Source organism: Manis javanica, chromosome 2 (assembly GCF_040802235.1).
Source record: "Manis javanica isolate MJ-LG chromosome 2, MJ_LKY, whole genome shotgun sequence".
In the NCBI taxonomy this organism is placed as follows: domain Eukaryota; kingdom Metazoa; phylum Chordata; class Mammalia; order Pholidota; family Manidae; genus Manis; species Manis javanica.
The window spans coordinates 138,711,666-138,730,117 of NC_133157.1; the positions used below are offsets into that span (position 1 = coordinate 138,711,666).

The following is an 18,452-nucleotide window of genomic DNA, read 5'->3' on the forward strand; positions in this document are numbered from 1 at the left end:
TTCCCTTTGGTAACTGTTAGTCCATTCTTGGGTTCTGTGCTTCTGCTGCTGTTTTGTTCCTTCAGTTTTCTTTTGTTCTTAGACTCCACATATGAGTGAAATCATTTGCTACTTGTCTTTCTCTGCCTGGCTTATTTCACTCAGCATAATATCCTCTAGCTCCATCCATGTTGTTGCAAATGGTAGGATCTGTTTTTTTCTTATAGCTGAGTAATATTCCATTGTGTGTACGTACCACATCTTCTTTATCCATTCATCTACTGATGGACATTTAGGTTGCTTCCATATCTTGGCTATTGTAAATAGTGCAGCGATGAACATAGGGGTGTATCTGTCTTTTTCAAACTGGGGTGCTGCATTCTTAGGGTAAATACCTAAAAGTAGAATTCCTGGGTCAAATGGTATGTCTATTTTGAGCATTTTGAGGAACCTCCATAGTGCTTTCCACAATGGTTGAACTAATTTACATTCCTACCAGTAGTGTAGGAGGGTTTCCCTTTCTCCACAACCTCGCCAACATTTGTTGTTGTTTGTCTTTTGGATGGTAGCCATCCTTACTGGTGTGAGATGATATCTCATTGTGGTTTTAATTTGCATTTCTCTGATGACAAGCGATGTGGAGCATCTTTTCATGTGTCTGTTGGCCATCTGAATTTCTTCTTTAGAGAACTGTCTATTCAGCTCCTCTGCCCAGTTTTTAATCATATTATTTGCTTTTTGTTTGTTGAGGTGTGTGAGCTCTTTATATATTTTGGATGTCAACCCTTTATCAGATCTGTCATTTATGAATATCATAATGCTTTTAAAAACTCAAATTTATTTAAATCCAAGTATGTGAACTGCAGTAGATCTGTTGTGTATACCATTATTTCATTTAATGTAATTCAGTGGATTGTCTGATGCTGTACTATTTTATGCACCAATAAGAAACTTTTTAAATGCTGCCAATTAGTTATCAGGCGTTATGAATTATAGCTGCATTCCAATGTGAGATGTTAAAATGTGAGGGAATGAGAATCTTAAAATGATTCAAACGCAGTGCTCTAATTAAAACATTTTTGTAAAGTAGGCACAATTATATCATTTTACTAAATTGGATTCCCTTTATAAAGGAGTAGTAATAGTAATAATTATAACAATAGTGTAATAATTGCTGACCTGCTGTTTGTGCTAGGAACTGTTCTAAAGCATTTAGCATAGATTCTTATTTAAATATAACAGTAGTATCCCATGAGATAACTTACTTTTATCCCCATTATGTTGATGAGGAAATTGAGGCACCAAAAGGCCAACTGATCACTAAGGTGTAAGATTCAAACCTAAGATGAGCTGAATCCCCAGGTCATGCTATTTCTATCAAGTAGTCTGCACTTTCATTAATGTGGTGAGTAATAAGGCTGATAAATATTGTACCTTCTCCAGAAAAAGTAGATTTGTTTTGAAGACTTAGCTCTTTAATGTTCACAATTACATGAATAATTGTATGTTTTGAGAAGAGTGCATTGTTCCTAACAAGTCCACTCACTTTCCTAGGACTGCTCTGCATTTGGCCTGTGCCAACGGCCATGCAGAAGTGGTAACTGTTCTGCTACAGAGAAAATGTGAGCTTAACCTCCGTGACAACCTAGAGAGGACACCCCTGATCAAGGTATGTAGGAGCTGTCGATGCCAGCCTGAGATGGATTTGATGTAATAGCTGAGAAGATAAATCAATTTCTCTCATTTAAATATAACTCACTGGTGAAACCTGTAGAGTGTCTACTTTGAAATCCTAGAATTTATACTGTGTTTCTTTGTGTAATACCTACAGGCCGTGCAATGCCAGCAAGAGAAATGCGCACATATTCTTTTAAACCATGGTGCCGATCCCAATGTAAGTGACATCTATGGCAACACAGCTTTACACTATGCAGCTTGTGGTGAGTGTGTAACAACAGTGGCACAGCTCCTTTCGCACAACGCAGACATTGAGGCAAACAATGAGGTATGCACCCACCACCTTTATCTACAAAAATTTGAATAACATGTTTTTAATTTCTTTAGTAGCCATTGATGTATAAAATTCTTTTACATATACATCCGTATGTGTGTGTATATGTAGACACATACATATACTGCATACTCGACATCGGGCCCTGTCACCATGGAAACACCTCCAAAGCCAAGTCAGGGAGGGCTAGAGAAAGGATGCCCATACAGAGGGCAGAACAGTCTCCTGGCCCTGCTTTCCCCGAGGAGGAGGACCTTCCCTTGACTGCCTGGGAGGGGGTGGTAGGCTCAGAGCCCACAAAGGACTGAAGGCTGAGGGGCTGTGAGGTGATGGTGGAGGCTGACTGCTCTGCAGAGCCTTAGGAAATGGGTGCTGCTGGGGATGGGTGGAAGGAGAGGTGGAGAACTGGTACCAGGCCAGAGGAGCTGGGTGAGTGCATGTGGGATGTGGAAGCGGCACACCACAGGACCTGGGCACTCTGGGACCCCAGGGCTCTGAAGATCCAGTGAGGGGTTTGGGTCACATCTTGACATCAGCAGGGCAATTCCCTTGTACTGGCAGCTGCTCTGCCAGCCGTGTACCACCTTAGGGTTTTCATATCACAAAGTAGCTCCTGCTCAGCCTCATGCAGCTCCTCACCAGCTTATAGCTGCATGTAGGGAACAGGTGATGGTGAAGCTGATCTGCCTGCTGTTTCTTCTGGACGTACGTTACCTCCCATGCGGCAGCCCCAACAGGTTAATATAGTTAGGATCAATTTTACATATTTGGAAAATCAAGCATTTCCTGACTGAAAATATTTTAAAATAACTAAGATTTCACTCAAAATAATGGCTCTTCTAAGAAAGCACTAGAGTACAGCTTTGTTACATGCGTTCATGGCAGATGTTTGTGAAAACACTGAATTTGCTGAAGTACAGCTTTTCTTTCAAATATTTTTTCCGCACCCAAGTTTTTTTCTAATTGGTGTCAAGCAACACAGGAAAGCCAAGTTTGCTTTGGAAATAGGCTTTATCTAAAAAGAAAACAAAAGAAATGCATTTTATAATCTGAAATTGTGGCTACTCTTGACGAGTTTCTATTTTATTAAAAAAACTGACTTACGTAAAAGCGATTCCTCTTTCACTGGCTAAAGTTTCAGAGGCAAAAAGGAAAGGGAAAAGGAGAGAGAGTGCAATCAGAAATATGGAGGCCAATTTGGAATTTGGGCACATGAAGGGAAAGAACAAGACGAGGTTTTTTGTGTTTGCTTTGTCCTTCTTGCTTTTCTCTGTTTAGGCAAGATGTCTTCAGCCTTGAGGGAAAATAATTGTTTGTTTGGGAAAGAGGATGAATGGGTTGTAAACTTGCTTAGAGATCAACATTAGGAGGACTCTGAGGAACCAGACTGGCAGGGAGCAGTTGGTGATGAGGTGGGAAACGAGGGAAGATGATGTAATGAACTGATATATCCCGTTCTCTCAGAAACAGCCACGTAGACGGGAGCTAAACTCTGCCTTCAGATCTAGAACATCTTGATGGGAAGGGAGGAGTTTATGAATAACGAAATCAAGTTACATTTTGGGTTTCCTTACAAGTCCCTGTTCTGCCCCCACCGAGAAAAATTAAATGCAGTTTTGCTAAGTGACTCATCTCTTGTGCTTTCCTTTCTTTGATAAAATCCTCTAGTGATAGCAGGAATTGACCACATATGTGAGAGATGAGAATGACGTGATTGTCCAGTGCACCAGTGCTCAGCTAGGGTTGTGCTGGTTAATCGAATTGCCTGGGAAACTTTAAAAAACCAAGTCCAGTAAGGCCTGGATATGTATGTATATTTGGAAATATTTCCTTGAGGTACTGATACAGCTCTTGCTTAACAACTACTGAATGGATAAGTGTAATATATAAATTTGCAGATCTCACAAACTTAAGAAATCCCTAGAAGAGTTGGAGTTTGATAGGTTACTACTTCCTTCAGCTCTCTCCTTTCTGACAATTTTAGCCTGACTTCCATCTGGCCCTACCTCTGTGACTGAGAAGTTTAAAAAGAATATTACTGGCGATATCTGTTGGCCTAAACAAAACATGTTTTTCCTTCCAGCCATCAGTTATTCCCTAGCACTCAAAGGGTCTTTAGTAATTTGCTTCTGGATAGTCTTAATAAGTAGAGGCTGACCCTTGAAGGATTTTGCATCTTTTGGTATCATTAAAGTCATTAGGCCAACAAATTGGTTATCACAAGCAGGGTTCTCCGATGGCAATAGTAGTAAATCATGGACCTTCTTTTTAGCTGAAGCCGTGTGATAGAGTATCTCAGTATGTCTGTTAAATTCATAGATCCCTGGCATAATTAGAATTGCAATTTTAAATATCGAAATCCATGTAGTTAGTGACAAAAGAGATGGGAATTGTTTTAATAGTTTAGGTTCAGCAGTCCTAAGAACTAGTTATCCATTTGATTAACAATCTGGGAGAATTAAATAAAAATAGATTGTAGCTTTCATAAGCATTGGAAAAATTCTTTGAGGTGGTATTATGAATCATTTTTGGTTTTTATCAAATGTACAGCACGATGGTTCTATAGTACCCCTCCTCCTCCCTCCAACATCCCTGCCTACTTTGCTCCCCCTTCGTAACCACAAGACGCTTCTCAGTGTCTGTGAGTCTAATGCCATTTTGTTCTTTTTCTTTTTCTTCTTTTTATATTCCACAAATAAGTGAAATCAGATGGTATTTGTCTTTCTCCACCTGGCTTATCTCCCTGATCATAATACCCTCAAGATGCATTCATGTTGTTGCAAGTGGCAGGATTTCCTTTTCAGAGCAAAATAATATTCCATTGTATATGTACCACATCTTTATCCAGTCATCTACTGATGGATGCTTAGGTTGCTTCCACATTTTGGCTATTGTAAACGGTGTGACAATAAACATAGGGGTGCATATATGTTTTTGAAGCAGGGATTTTGTTTTCTTCAGGCAAATTTCCAGGAGTGGAATTCCTGGGTCAAACGGTATTTCTATTTTTAGTCTTTTGAGGAACCTCCATACTGCTTTCCACAGTGGTTTTACCAATTTGCAGTCCCACCAACAGTGTAGGAGTGATCCTATTTCTGGGTATTATGAATCTTAACAGCAATTTTTATTACATGTTGGGGCCCAGTGTTTTGGTAAACCATATGATACTAAAAAAGGGAAGATTTTTGCATACACCGATTTGTTTTATACACAACCACTGGGAAATGTGAAAAATATAAAACAAGTGAACTATAGACTAACTGTGGCCCCTGAATACATTTAATTTGCCCCAATAAATTGAGTCAATATTTAAAATGAAGGAGACTCATGTAGAAATCTGGGCTTCAGGCTTCTCTTAAAGGATCATATCTGCAACGTGGAGCCATGCCTACTCTGAGGTGTGGTGCTGTGCAGAGGGCTTCCCCTTTTTCTGTTCCCCTGTCCCCACCTTGGGTCTTTACTTCCTTCAGTCACCTACTTCGCCTCTATAAACACTGGAGGTTACAATTTGACGTTAGACTATTTTATAGTATTTTTTGATAAATATTCAAGATTTTTGAGATGGTTTGTATTAATTTACAATGTAGAGTTTACGTCATATATTAATCTCAGGAATAGGCTTGACTTATATTAGAATTTATAAGAGGTTTATATTTACTTATTCCCTTTTTATTTGCTTATTTTTATTTATTCATACATTTATTTATTGATACATCACTAACATACACCTACATGAACAATATTGTGGTTACTAGATTCCCCCCATTATCAAGTCCCCACCACATACCCCATTAAGGTCACTGTCCACCAGTGTAGTAAGATGTTATAGAATCACTACTTATCTGTGTTAAACTGCCTTTCCCATGTCCCCCCACACACACATTATGTATGCTAATCGTAATGCCCCTTTTTCCACTTATCCCTCCCTTCCCACCCATCCTCCCCAGTCCATTTCCCTTTGGTAACTGTGACTCCATTCGTGGGTTCTGTGAGTCTGCTGCTGTTTTGTTCCTTAACTTTTTGCTTTGATCTTACACTCCACAGATGAGTGAAATCATTTGACACTTGTCTTTCTCTGCCTGGCTTATTTCACTGAGCATAATACCCTCTAGCTCCATCCACGTTGTTGCAAATGGTAGGATTTGTTTTCTTCTTATGGCTGAATAGCGTTCCATTGTGTATATGTACCACATCTTCTTTATCCATTCATCTACTGAGGGACCCTTAGATTGCTTCCTTTTCTTGGCTATTGTAAATAGTGCTGCCAAAAACATAGGGGTTTTTTCAAACTGGGTTCCTGCATCCTTAGGGTAAATTCCCAGGAGTGGAATTCCTGGGTCAAATGGTATTTCTATTTTTAGTTTTCTGAGGAACCTCCATACTACTTTCCACAATGGTTGAACCAATTTACATTCCCATCAGCAGTGTAGGAGGGTTTCCTTTCCTCCACAACCTCACCATCATTTGTTGTTGTTTTGTCCTTTCGATGTTGGCCATCCTAACTGGTGTGAGGTGATATCTCACTGAGGTATTAATGTGCATTTCTCTTATTTGTGTGATTTGGAGCATCTTTTCACATGCCAGTTGGGCATCTGAATTTCTTCTTTAGAGAAGTGTCTGTTCAGATCCTGTGCCCACATTTTAATTGGGTTATTTGCTTTTTGTTTGTTGAGGTGCCTGAGCTCTTTCTGTATTTTGGAGGTCAACCCATTATTGGATCTGTCATTTATGAATATATTCTCCCATACTGCAGGATGCCTTTTTCTTAATCTGATGGTGTCCTTTGCTGTACAGAAGCTTTTTAGTTTGATATAGTCCCACTTGTTCATTTTTGCTTTTGTTTCCCTTGCCTGCGGAGATATGTTCATGAAGAAGTTGCTTATGTCTAAGAGTTTTATAGTTTCATGACTTCCATTCAGGTCTTTGATCCATTTCAAATTTACTTTTGTGTATGGAGCTACACAATAATCCTGTTTCATTCTCTTACATTTAGCTGTCCAGTTTTTCCAACATCAGCTGTTGAAGAGGCTGTCATTTCCCCATTGTATATCAATGGCTCCTCTATCATACATTAATTGACCACATATGCGTGGGTTAATATCTGGACTCTCTATTCTGTTCCACTGGTCTATGGCTCTGTTCTTGTTCCAGTACCAAATTGTCTTGATTACTGTGGTTTGAGGTAGAGCTTGAGGTTGGGAAGCGCGGTCCCCCTGCTTTATTCTTCCTTCTCAGGATTGCTTTGTCTATTCGGGTTCTTTTGTGGTTCCATATCAATTTTAGAACTCTTCCAGTTCATTGAAGAATGCTGTCGGTATTTTGTTAGGGATTGTGTTAAATCTGTAGATTCAATTAGGCACGATGGCGATTTTAACAATATTAATTCTTCCTCTCCAAGAGCATGGGATGATTTTCCATTTATAGGTATCCTCTTTAATTTCCCTTAGGAGATTCTTGTAGTTTTCAGAGTAAGGTCTTTCACTTCCTTGGTTAGGTTTATTCCTAGGTATTTTATTCTTTTTGCTGCTTTTGTGAATGGAATTGTTTTCCTTATTTCTCTTTCTGCTAGTTCATCATTTCCGAATAGGAATGCAACAGATTTCTCTGTATTCATTTTGTATCCTGCAACTTTGCTGAATTCAGATATTAGTTCTAGTAGTTTTGGAATGGAGTCCTTAGGGTTCTTTACATACAATATCATGTCATCTGCAAACAGTGACAGTTTGAGTTCTTCTTTACCAATCTGGATGCTTTTTCTTTCTTTGTGTTGTGTGATTGCTGTGGCTAGGACCTCCAGTACTATGTTGAATAAAAGCACGGAGAGTGGGAATCCTTGTCTTGTTCCCAATCTTAGAGGAAAAGCTTTCAGCTTCTTGCTGTTAAGTATGATGTTGGCTGTGGTTTTGTCAGATATGGCCTTTATTATATTGAGGAACTCGCCCTCCTATACCCATTTTCTTGAAAGTTTTTATCATGAATGGATGTTGAATACTGTTAAATCCTTTTTCAGCATCTACGGAAAGATCGTATGGTTTTGGTCCCTCTTTTTGTTAATTTGGTGGATGATGATGATGGATTTTCTAATGTAGTACTGTCCTTGCATTCCTGAGATGAATCCCACTTGATCATGGTGTATGATCCTCTTGATGTATCTTTGAATTCACTTTCCTAATATCTTGCTATGTATTTTTGCATCTGTGTTCATCAGGGATATTGGTCTGTAGTTTTCTCTTTTTTTTTTTTTTGTGGTGTCTTTGCCTTGTTTTGGTATTAGAGTGATGCTGGGTTCATAGAATGAGTTAGGAAGTATTCCCTCCTCTTCTATTTTTTGGAAAACTTTCAGGAGAAAATGGGTGTTATGTCTTCTCTAAATGTCTGATAAAATTCAGCAATGAATCCCTCTGGTATGGGGCTTTTGTTCTGGGGTAGTATTTTGATCACCAATTCAATTTCATTGCTGGCAATTGATTTGTTTAGATTTTCTGTTTCTTCCTGGGTCAGTCTTGGCAGGTTGTATTTTTTTAGAAAGTTGTCCATTTCTTCTAGGTTATCCAGTTTGTTAGCATACAGATTTTCATAGCATTCTCTGATAATTCTTTGTATTTCTGTGGGGTCTGTAGTGATTTTTCCTTCCTCATTTCTGATTCTGTTTATTTGTGTAGATTCTCTTTTTTTCTTAATAAGTCTTGCTAGGGGTTTATCAGCTTTGTTTACTTTTCAATGAACCAGCTAGTGGTTTCATTAATTCTTTCTATTGTTTTATTCTCCTCAGTTTTATTTATTTCTTCTCTGATCTTTATTATGTCCCTTCTGTTACTGATTTTGGGACTCATTTGTTCTTTTAACAGTTTCAATAATTGTGAATTTAGACAATTCATCTTGGATTGTTCTACCTTCTTTAAATAGGCCTGAATTGCTATATACTTCCCTTTTAGAACTGCTTTCACTGCATCCCACAGAAGTAGTTGCGCTGTGGTGGTGTTTTCATTTGTCTCCATATATTGCTTGATCTCTGCTTTACTTTAGTCATTGATCCATTGATTGATTAGGAGCATGTTGTTAAGCCTCCATGTATTTGTGAGCCTTTTAGTTTTCTTTGTACAGTTTGTTTCTAGTTTTATACCCTTATGATATGAAAAGTTGGTTGGCACAATTTCTGTCTTTTTTAATTTACTGAGTCTCTTTTTGTGGCCTAGTATGTGGTCTATTCTGGAAAATGTTCCATGTGCACTTGAAAACAATGTGTGTCCTGCTGCTTTTGGGTGTAGAGTAGTGTAGATGTCCATTAGGTCCATCTATTCTAATGTTTTGTTCATGCCTCTGTGTCCTTACTTACTTTCTGTCTGATTAATCTGTCCTTCAGAGTGAGTGGAGTGTTGAAGTCTCCTAGAATGAATGCATTGCATTCTATTTTCCCTTTTAATTCAGTTAGTATTTCTTTCACATATGTAGGTGCTTCTGTGTTCAGAGCATAGATATTTATAATGGTTATATATTCTTGTTGGATTGATCCCTTTATCATTATGTAATGGCCTTCTTTTTCTCTTGTGACTTTCTTTAAAGTCTATTTTGTCTGATACTAGTACTACAACACCTGATTTTTTCTCCCTATTAGTTGCATGAACTACCTTTTTCCATCCCTTCACATTTAGTCTGTGCATGTCTTTGATTTTGAAGTGAGTCTCTTGTAGGCAGCATATAGATGGGTCTTGTTTTTTGTCCGTTCACTGACTATGTCTTTTGATTCATGCTTTCAGACCATTTACTTTAAGGGTGATTATCAATAGGTGTGTACTTATTGCCATTGCAGGGTTTAGATCTCTGTTTACCAAATGTTCAAGGGTAACTTTCTTACTATCTAAGACTCTAACTTAACTCACTTAGTATGCTATTACAAATACAATCTAAAGGTTCTTTTTTTTCTTTTTCCCTCCTTTTCTTCCTCCTCCATTCCTTATATATTATATATCAGATTCTGTACTTTTTGTCTATCCCTTTTTATTACCTCTGGTGACAGCTATTAAACCTTAGGAGCACTTCCATCTGTAGCAGTCCCTCCAAAATACAATGTAGAGATGGTTTCTGGGAGCTAAATTCTCTCCGCTTTTCCTTATCTGGATATTCTTTGATCCCTCCTTCAAATTTAAAAGATAATCTTGCTGGATAAAGTTTTCTTGGTTTGAGGCCCTTCTTCTTCATTGCATTAAATATATCATTCCACTCATTTCTGGCATGTAAGGTTTCTGCTGAGAAATCTGATGAAAGCCTGATGGGTTTTCCTTTGTATATGATCTTATTTCTCTCTCTCGCTTCTTTTACTAGTCTGTCCTTATCCTTGATCTTTGCCATTTTAATTATTATATGTTTTGGTGTTTTTGTCCTTGGGTCCCTGTGTTGGGAGATCTGTGCACCTCCATGGCCTGAGAGACTATCTCCTTCCCCAGATTGGGGAAGTTTTCAGCAATTACTTCCTAAAAGGCACCTTCTATCTTTTTCTTCTGGTACCCCTATAATCAAATATTGTTCCATTTGTGTTGGTCACATAGTTCTCTCAGTATTCTTCCAGTCTTTTGCCTCAGCTTCTTTGTATTTCACTTCCATATCCCTAATTTCCATTTCATTTATTGTCTCCACTGTATCTAATCTGCTTTTAATACCCTCCATTGTGTTCTTCAACTATTTGATCTCTGTCCTAAATTCATTCCTGAGATCTTGAATATTTTTCTATACCTCCATGAGTATGTCAATGATTTTTATTTTGAAATATCTTTCAGGAAGATTCATGAGGTCGATTTCATTTCGATCTTTCTCAAGTGTATTCATCATTTTGCTTTCAACCACGTTCCTTTGACAGTTCATAGTTTGTCTGTGGTGCCCTGTAGTGCCCAGAAGCTCTACTCTCTGGAGCTGTTTAGCGCCTGGAGCAATGTCGGGGGTCGCAGCAGAGCTGTGTTGGTGCCTTGGTGGAGGAAAGAGCTGTTTCCTGCTTCCGGGCTGCTATGCCTGTCTCCACTGCCCAAACCAGTGGGCCAAACACACAGGTGTAAGCCTCTATGCTGTGTGTTTGTAGCTGCCATAGGCGGAGCTTCCCTCTGGCTGTCCTGATGGCAGGGCAAGTTTTGTTGGTTTGTGATCCCGAGCCAGCTGCAGGCTAGCCAGGCGGGAGTAAGACACAGCAGGCTGTGTATCATGGCGGTGGGGGGGGCCTTGGAGCTGTGTATGTAGCCAGGGGGATGGAGTGCCTAAAGATAGTTTAAGCTCCCAACCTGCTGGGAAGAGTGCACCCAGACAATTTTGGCTACCTGTCCATTCTCCTGAGCAGTAAGCTCTGCAGAATCCTTGTCCCTTTAGCAGCCCTCTCACTTTTAGGAAGTCTCTCAGACTGCCCACCCACATCAGCCAGATATGAATCCCTGTTTTCCACAAGCAGCTGGAATTTCCGTCTCTGCAGGTATTCAGCCTGTCTTAGCTTTCCACCGCACTAAATCAGAGCAGCGTGCAATGTAGGTTCGTGCTCCCAGAGCACATCTCCAGGGCTAGGTGTTCAGGAGTCCCAGGCGTCCACTCACTCCCTGCTCTGTTTCTTCCTCTTCTGCTGGGCTGGGGTGGGGGAAGGGGTTGGGTCCCACCAGGTCAGGTATGTTACCATATTCTGTGAGGTCTGCTCTTTTCTCCATGTGTATGCAGTCTGGTGCAGCCTTCTTTCCTGTTGCTCTTTCAGGATTAGTTGTATTAATTATATTTTCATATTATGTGTCATTTTAGGAGTTCTCTGTCTCACCTCTTATGCTGCCATCTTTTCTATAAGTGGTTTTTTAAATGACTTTTTTTACATGTATTATTGGTAATCCTATCCCCACTGGAATGTCTATAAACCTAATGAGGTTGATCATGGTTACAGTCAGTTAGGTTATCTGTTTAGTGTAGACAATATTATATCTTTCCCCTCAGCATTATTCCTTAAAAATGCAAGTGATTTAGTTAACTTCCATTATGCTACAAATAATCCATGTAGATCAGTATTAGAAGTTTTATTGATAAGCCATTATATTTTTATTTGATTCATATTTTGCATGGAATACAATTTTAAGTGGCAATTAAAATGGAATCCTAAATAAAAAGATTTTTTTAGTGGGCCCAGGGTTATCATTACAATTGGGATTAAAATTTCATATTGAGCTTACTAACAGCAAAGGTAAAACAAAACTATCTTCTTATAGGACAAAACCCATGGACCATTTTGTTATAAGCAATCCTTTCATTCGAAGCGTGTCGCTTTTAATTCAGAGTCCATTTTCTAGTGACCCATTCGAAGCAGTAGTGCCTGACATTGACATCTTGGAACCTGACACCATTGATAGAAGAATCAAGCAATTTTGTACACATGGGAAAAACCCTCATTTTTACTGGAAAGCTGTCAGAACTATCCCTGAAACACTTAATTCCTCAAATGTTAATGTTTGCAACAAAGAAGTATTGGGCAGATAGGGAGTAAGCAAAGTTAAACAGATTTCCTTAGTACTAGACATATAAAGCACAGCTTTAAAATATTTCTCAAATACAGAACATGGAATTCTCACTGTGGCATAGTCATTAACTTTTGGTAAAGTACATATTCTTTGGAATAATTGTTGTAAGAAACAGTACCCTAGAGAGACTCACTTCGGTTAACTCAGTAAAAATAGTTAAAGCACTTCCTACTACATCTTAAAGCTTGGAAATACAGAGAGATTAAGAAATAGCCCCTGTCCTCAAGAAACTCTTGGTTTAGATGGGAAGCAGTAAGGCAAGTACAGCACACCATGGTCAATACTGTGAAGGGAAGCAAAGACTTCCTGGAAGACTTCAGTATTTGCAGTGAGTTGTGGAGAATGCCTTTGCAGGTAGTCTGTCGAAGAGGTGTAGAGGAAGGGCATTGCCAGAGAAGGAGCAGCAGGTGAAAACTGAGGGCTGAGAAGGAAGGGGCCACTTTTTATTTTCCTTCTATATTATATGTTTAAGGGCAGAGGATCTTTCATAACTTTTTTATTCAGTTTAGAAATATATGATTTTCTAAATTGTAAATTGTTTTTGCTGATTTACAGGAAGGCTTCACACCACTTTTGCTTGCTATAAGGCAAAGAAAGTGTGAAATGACAAAGTATTTGTTAACTAAAGGAGCAAATGTACATGCTGTTGATAAGAAAAAAAGGTACAGTATTGTTTTCTTAAACCTTATATTTCTCTAGCGTCGTGATAAACACATCAGAAGATTAAGTGTAGGATTAATTGATAATTACGTAGTGGAAAATATCTACACATCATTAGTAGAAAAGCAATGATTCTGACTAGGCAACAGTCTGTACAGCAGGGTTCTTTTACAATATTAGCTGATGACATTTGCAATCTGACTTTTTTGCTCATGATTTTTAGATTAGCTAAAGGGTGGGTTTCATATTGGTTTTTATAAAATACAGGCTTTTTAAAGACACAATTTTGGACTTCTTAATGCTTTTATAGTATTTTTTTTACCTCTACTTTACATACATTTTTTCCTAAAAGATGCTTCTTGAGCTTAAAAAGGAATTGATTTTTGTCTTTTGGAAGTGTCTTTGCTTTAAGTTGCTTTCTTTAAAGAATAATGATGTTACTAGGTTATTCCTAAGTGACTGTTAATGACTATTACCAGATACTATGGGCTCATGAGTTTTTATCCTTTTTCACTTCTAATATATTTTGATGTTTTTATTTTTCATTGGTATGGTAGAAGGAAGAAAGATAGCTTTAGTTGAACAAACTTTCCATTTACTGAAGACAAGTCATAGGTGGGTGATAAAGAAAAAGGAGGTGGGCTTTAGGTTCTCACAAGACTGGGTGTGATAACTCACTTTCCTGCTTGTTAGGCGTGTGACCTTGGGAACATTACTTATCAGCACCAATATGTTTGATATAAAATAGGATTATAATATATCCTTCAAGAATGGTTGTGTATAAGATTATAGATACATCATTTAGTTTAGTGCCTAGCACATACTTAGCATCTTAACTGCAACTATGAGTACTACCGTTATTACTAATATTGTTATAAGCCTGCAAATAGCTTTAATGTATCAGACTTCAGTCTTTTTCAAGTATAATATACTGGACTAAGGAAGAAATGGGGGATTCTTCATTTAAATCTTCACCTATTTCAGAAAAGTGACCTCACTATAGTTTCTTGTCCACCAGAGGACTTGAAAGTAGCAACTTCTACTACATAACAGCCAAGTGGGACAAAAGGCTTCCTTTTTGTCCATTCCTTTTAGTCTTGGAGGTAATTTACAAAGATGAACCCTTGACCATGAGAATGGTCAGTTCTACACAGACAGGCAAGATTTTAACTTGGTAAAGTGTATCAAGTTAGCTATTTAAGTAACAAAGTTCCTAAGGGTGAAGTTACTTCTCTGTCATTTTAGAACAACACTCATGCTTGCTATAGATAATGGATCAACAGTTATAGCCAGGCTGCTTCTTCAGCAAGATATTGATGTCTTTTCGGAAGATACCCTTGGATGGACTGCAGAAAATTATGCTTATAAGAGAGGTTTGAATACGTAAGTATTTACATTAAAATGCTAGCTACCACTGAACTAATGTTTAAAATAACTGTTACTCAATATGTAACAGGTGATTTCATAGTTTGGTTCAGTCAGTTTGGGAATGTCACTACACATAGGGCACATCATCAGCCAGAAACCCTGCAAAAAGCTAGACTGGCAGCAATGGTGCCCAGTTCTTTATCACAGGACTTTTTTAAAGATATAACATTATCCATTTAATTCTATGTATATCAGCTATGCATGAGGCACAAATAATGTCACATCTCTGAATTTTCCAATGTTACCTGGACATGTTCAGAATAGCATAAAATCCTGCTTTTTTTCCCTGGGTACTACCCCTATACTCTCCCCCCTGAATTTTCCAAGAACCCAAGGGTTTCCCTAAGACCAAAGAGACAGTGCTCTTTCATAAGTCCCTTGGAGGGGGCGGGAAAGGACACTCTATGTTCTGTTGTTTCCACTGCTTGTACTGCTGCAGCATTGCTACTGAAATGGCCCTGCAGGCAGTCCTGATTGACCTTTGCTCCCAGGATATCCTTGCCTTTCTAGATTCCTGTCTTCATGGTGATCCACACTAGACTGGAAAAGCCACACCTTTTCTCAGTTCACATACATATGCTTGTACGTTCAGCCACTATTCCAGAGCATGAGCTCCCTGTTCTGGCAGCTGGGCCTGCTAGCTTCAGCAACACACTTTTCTGCACACCCTCAAAAGCCTTATGGAGAGCCTGCACCCTAGCCTGAGACCCTCACAATGACTCACCCTTTGAGGATATTGTCTGTCCTGTTTGCCAATATTAGGTGGGAACATTAGCTGCAAATAGTAGCAGAGAGGTTCAGATAAGGCTGCAGGAAGAGAATAGACTTGCCTTCTTCTAGGATGTTCTGTACCCACAGGGTAGCAGGTTTCTTAGGTCATGGAACACCCCATATTGCCCTGAACTAAATAGTGGGACCAATTTGCCTGAGATTCCATAATTAAGGTTCACCCCTTAAGTGGTCTGTTTTCCATAATAATGAAAATTTCCAAAGTGCCTTGAGTGGAGTTCAGGTTTCAAAATACTTTCAGATTCTGCCTCACAAGAAAGCCAGCCACTCAACAGGAATCTCTGAATCTCAAGTAGGTTACTTGGCATTAGGAGAGCTAAGCCCCATCCATGTCTCATCAGAATCCACATGTACAAGAGTAGGGGTAAGTCTTTCAAGTCAACTGGAGATGACATGGAGATGAAACATCATTCAGATAAAGACCTGCTAGTTCAAAGTTTGAGTAGATGGAGAGGAAAAAGTAGCAGTCGGCGCCAGGTTTTGACTTCTATTGGTTTGTGCCGTCGGTGTGATTAGCTACAATGATAGGGGACAATGCTGTCATCCAACTTAATGAGGTAGTATATTTATAAGTTACTTATCACCTAAATTACCACAAAGAAAGAACAGTTAACTGAAAATAATTACGTCTTCTGAACACGGCAGCTAACTTGTTAGAACATGTGAAAACCCACTGGGTTTTATTTGGTATTCCAAAATAGTTTCAAGTTGAAGAGGAAATCATTCCATTCCTTGAGTGTTCCTGTGAGCATTTTGGGGGTATAGTTGCTTATGAAACCCTTGCAACAACTTTGTAAAATGAGGCGGCAAGATCCCTACTTTCTAGAGCAAGATCCCTAATTTCTAGAGCAAGACTTTGAATTGAAGAGAAGCAGCTTGTCCAATAACAAAAAGCTGTTGGTTATAGAGCTAGGCCTTCTGAGTTCAAGACACATCCATCCATTATGGCACGCTAAGTCTGACTCATTTACTGAGCTATAGTGCCCTCAGTTCATGACTGGTCCACCTTACTATCTTACCACTTGTCATATTTAATTATTTGCTTGATAAAAAATTTGTAACACTTAGAAATTTGGAGTATATGGGCTAATTAAAGCTTTGTATTAGCTGTTATTATCCAAAATATTCTTAGGAATGTTATTTGATAAATGTTTTTCAAATCAGTACTAAAGTAGTAATATTATTTGTAACCTTTCTTTACACATAGCATTTGCCAGCTAATTGATATGTACAAAGTGGACAAGGGAATTAAAAATTCTTCTCAAAATAATCGAAACTCTTCTCCAGGTAAGAGTTGAGATACTGAATTGCCCTTGGTGGTCTACCATAGATAAAGTAAGAATAAGGGAGTTTTGATAATGAAAGACTAATGAAGAAAAACAGTGTATAAGTTACATGTATATTTTTTCTTTCTTAATTTCTTTCTTAATAGTTCAATATTCAGAATTATTTTTAAAGCTAATGTAAGTAACTTAAAATTTGAGATGGTGTTTATTTCAATAGTCTGAAAAGGAATTCATTTAGTCATGACCCCTAAAATCCCATATATCTTTGTGTACATAAAAGATTTTTAAGTTAAATGTTGTATCTTTCCTCTATAATCACATTATAACAAATTGAACTTGTCATAATAAAGTAGAAAATAAGGTAAAATATGATAAATAAAAATAGAATATTTTATAACAAATGAATTACATTTAGAACATGAATGTTTCTTATTACATACTGATTTATCTCATTAATAAAAATAACTATCTTTAAAACTGGGAACACAGCAATACCTTCCTGGAAGAACCATACATAAATGGCAGACACTCAGAACTTCACTGGTGTACAGCAGTACTGCTGAGACAGGCTCTTAAAGACTCCTGCTGGAAGTACAGGAGTCAGAAAAGCCATGCCTCGTTGAGAAACACAGCTTATTTTACATACTGTTACACTAACATGGCCTGTTACCAGCTTCATACCTCATTAAGTCAAACCTGAATGAGAGAGACCAGGTGCTGTCACATCTGCTAAGTGGGGCCATAATAGTTTGAAAGCAGTCATAGACAAGACATAAGTGAATAATAAGCATGACAGCTCCCAGACGACTGTTTCGAAGCCAGATGGCAGACTGGATTTGGCCTGTGGGCCACAGCTTGATGACCCTTCATATAGAGGACACAGTGAAGGAAAACACAGAAGGTGACACAGCCAAAGGAAGTTTTTGTTTCTTTGGACTCATATCAGCCCATCTTGAGGTGTTCACCCAATGGTACTGAAATGAATACAGTCCGGGTGCTCAATTTATTCAACTTCCAATGTTGGCCATTTGTGACAGAGAGAGAGAGAGAGGGAGAGAGGTCTTTGATTATTAAAAATGCAAAAAGTAATTATACCCTGATAAATATTGGTAGACTTTTAAAAGAGTAATTCTGAAATGTTTTGGTCTTAGGATTCCTCTGTATTATTAAAAATTGCTGAGAATTCCTAGGAAGTTTTAGTTAAATGGGTTGTATCTATTGATAGTCATGACATTAGAAGTTAAAACTGAAACATTCTAAATACAAATGTACATGATCATACATCGCATTAACTATTAGAGCTCTGATGTTATCACATACCATATCTCTGGAACATTACACTGTATGCTTGTAAAGAGAATGAGAATGGAAATGGCAAGTAACATTGAGCTTTATAGCAAAAATACTTGGACCTCTTGGACCCCATGAGCAGATGGATCTTGGGACTCCAGGGACTCCCAGGTGATGTTTCACAACCACCACTTTAAGCCAGGCAGGGCTCATGGATGAAACTTTTAGCAGTCCTTGTGATGGAAGGGCTTCAAAGTTTCCATCCAAATTTCGGGGGTTTTTTTGCTCACTTGCTTAAAATTTAGAGTTTAAATCTGATGATTTTGTCTTAAAGAAAATAATTTTGTTATATATTCATTTCCTAACTCATGGCACTCTATATTCTGGAGTCAACTTGCCCTCTTTTAACTTGGAAACAGGCCACTCAAGGCTGTCTTTTCTCACATAACTGACTGTGCTTATTCCAGGTTTAACAAGTGA

General features: G+C 38.3%; 1 long non-coding RNA gene across 1 annotated transcript; it reads left to right on the plus strand.

Moving 5' to 3' along the window:
* Positions 1-1,367: 1,367 nt before the first annotated feature.
* LOC140845235 (uncharacterized) lies at positions 1,368-14,581 on the plus strand. Its single transcript, XR_012124022.1, has 4 exons — positions 1,368-1,648; positions 1,811-1,984; positions 13,075-13,181; positions 14,425-14,581. It is a non-coding gene; the product is annotated as an uncharacterized lncRNA (long non-coding RNA).
* Positions 14,582-18,452: the final 3,871 nt, after the last annotated feature.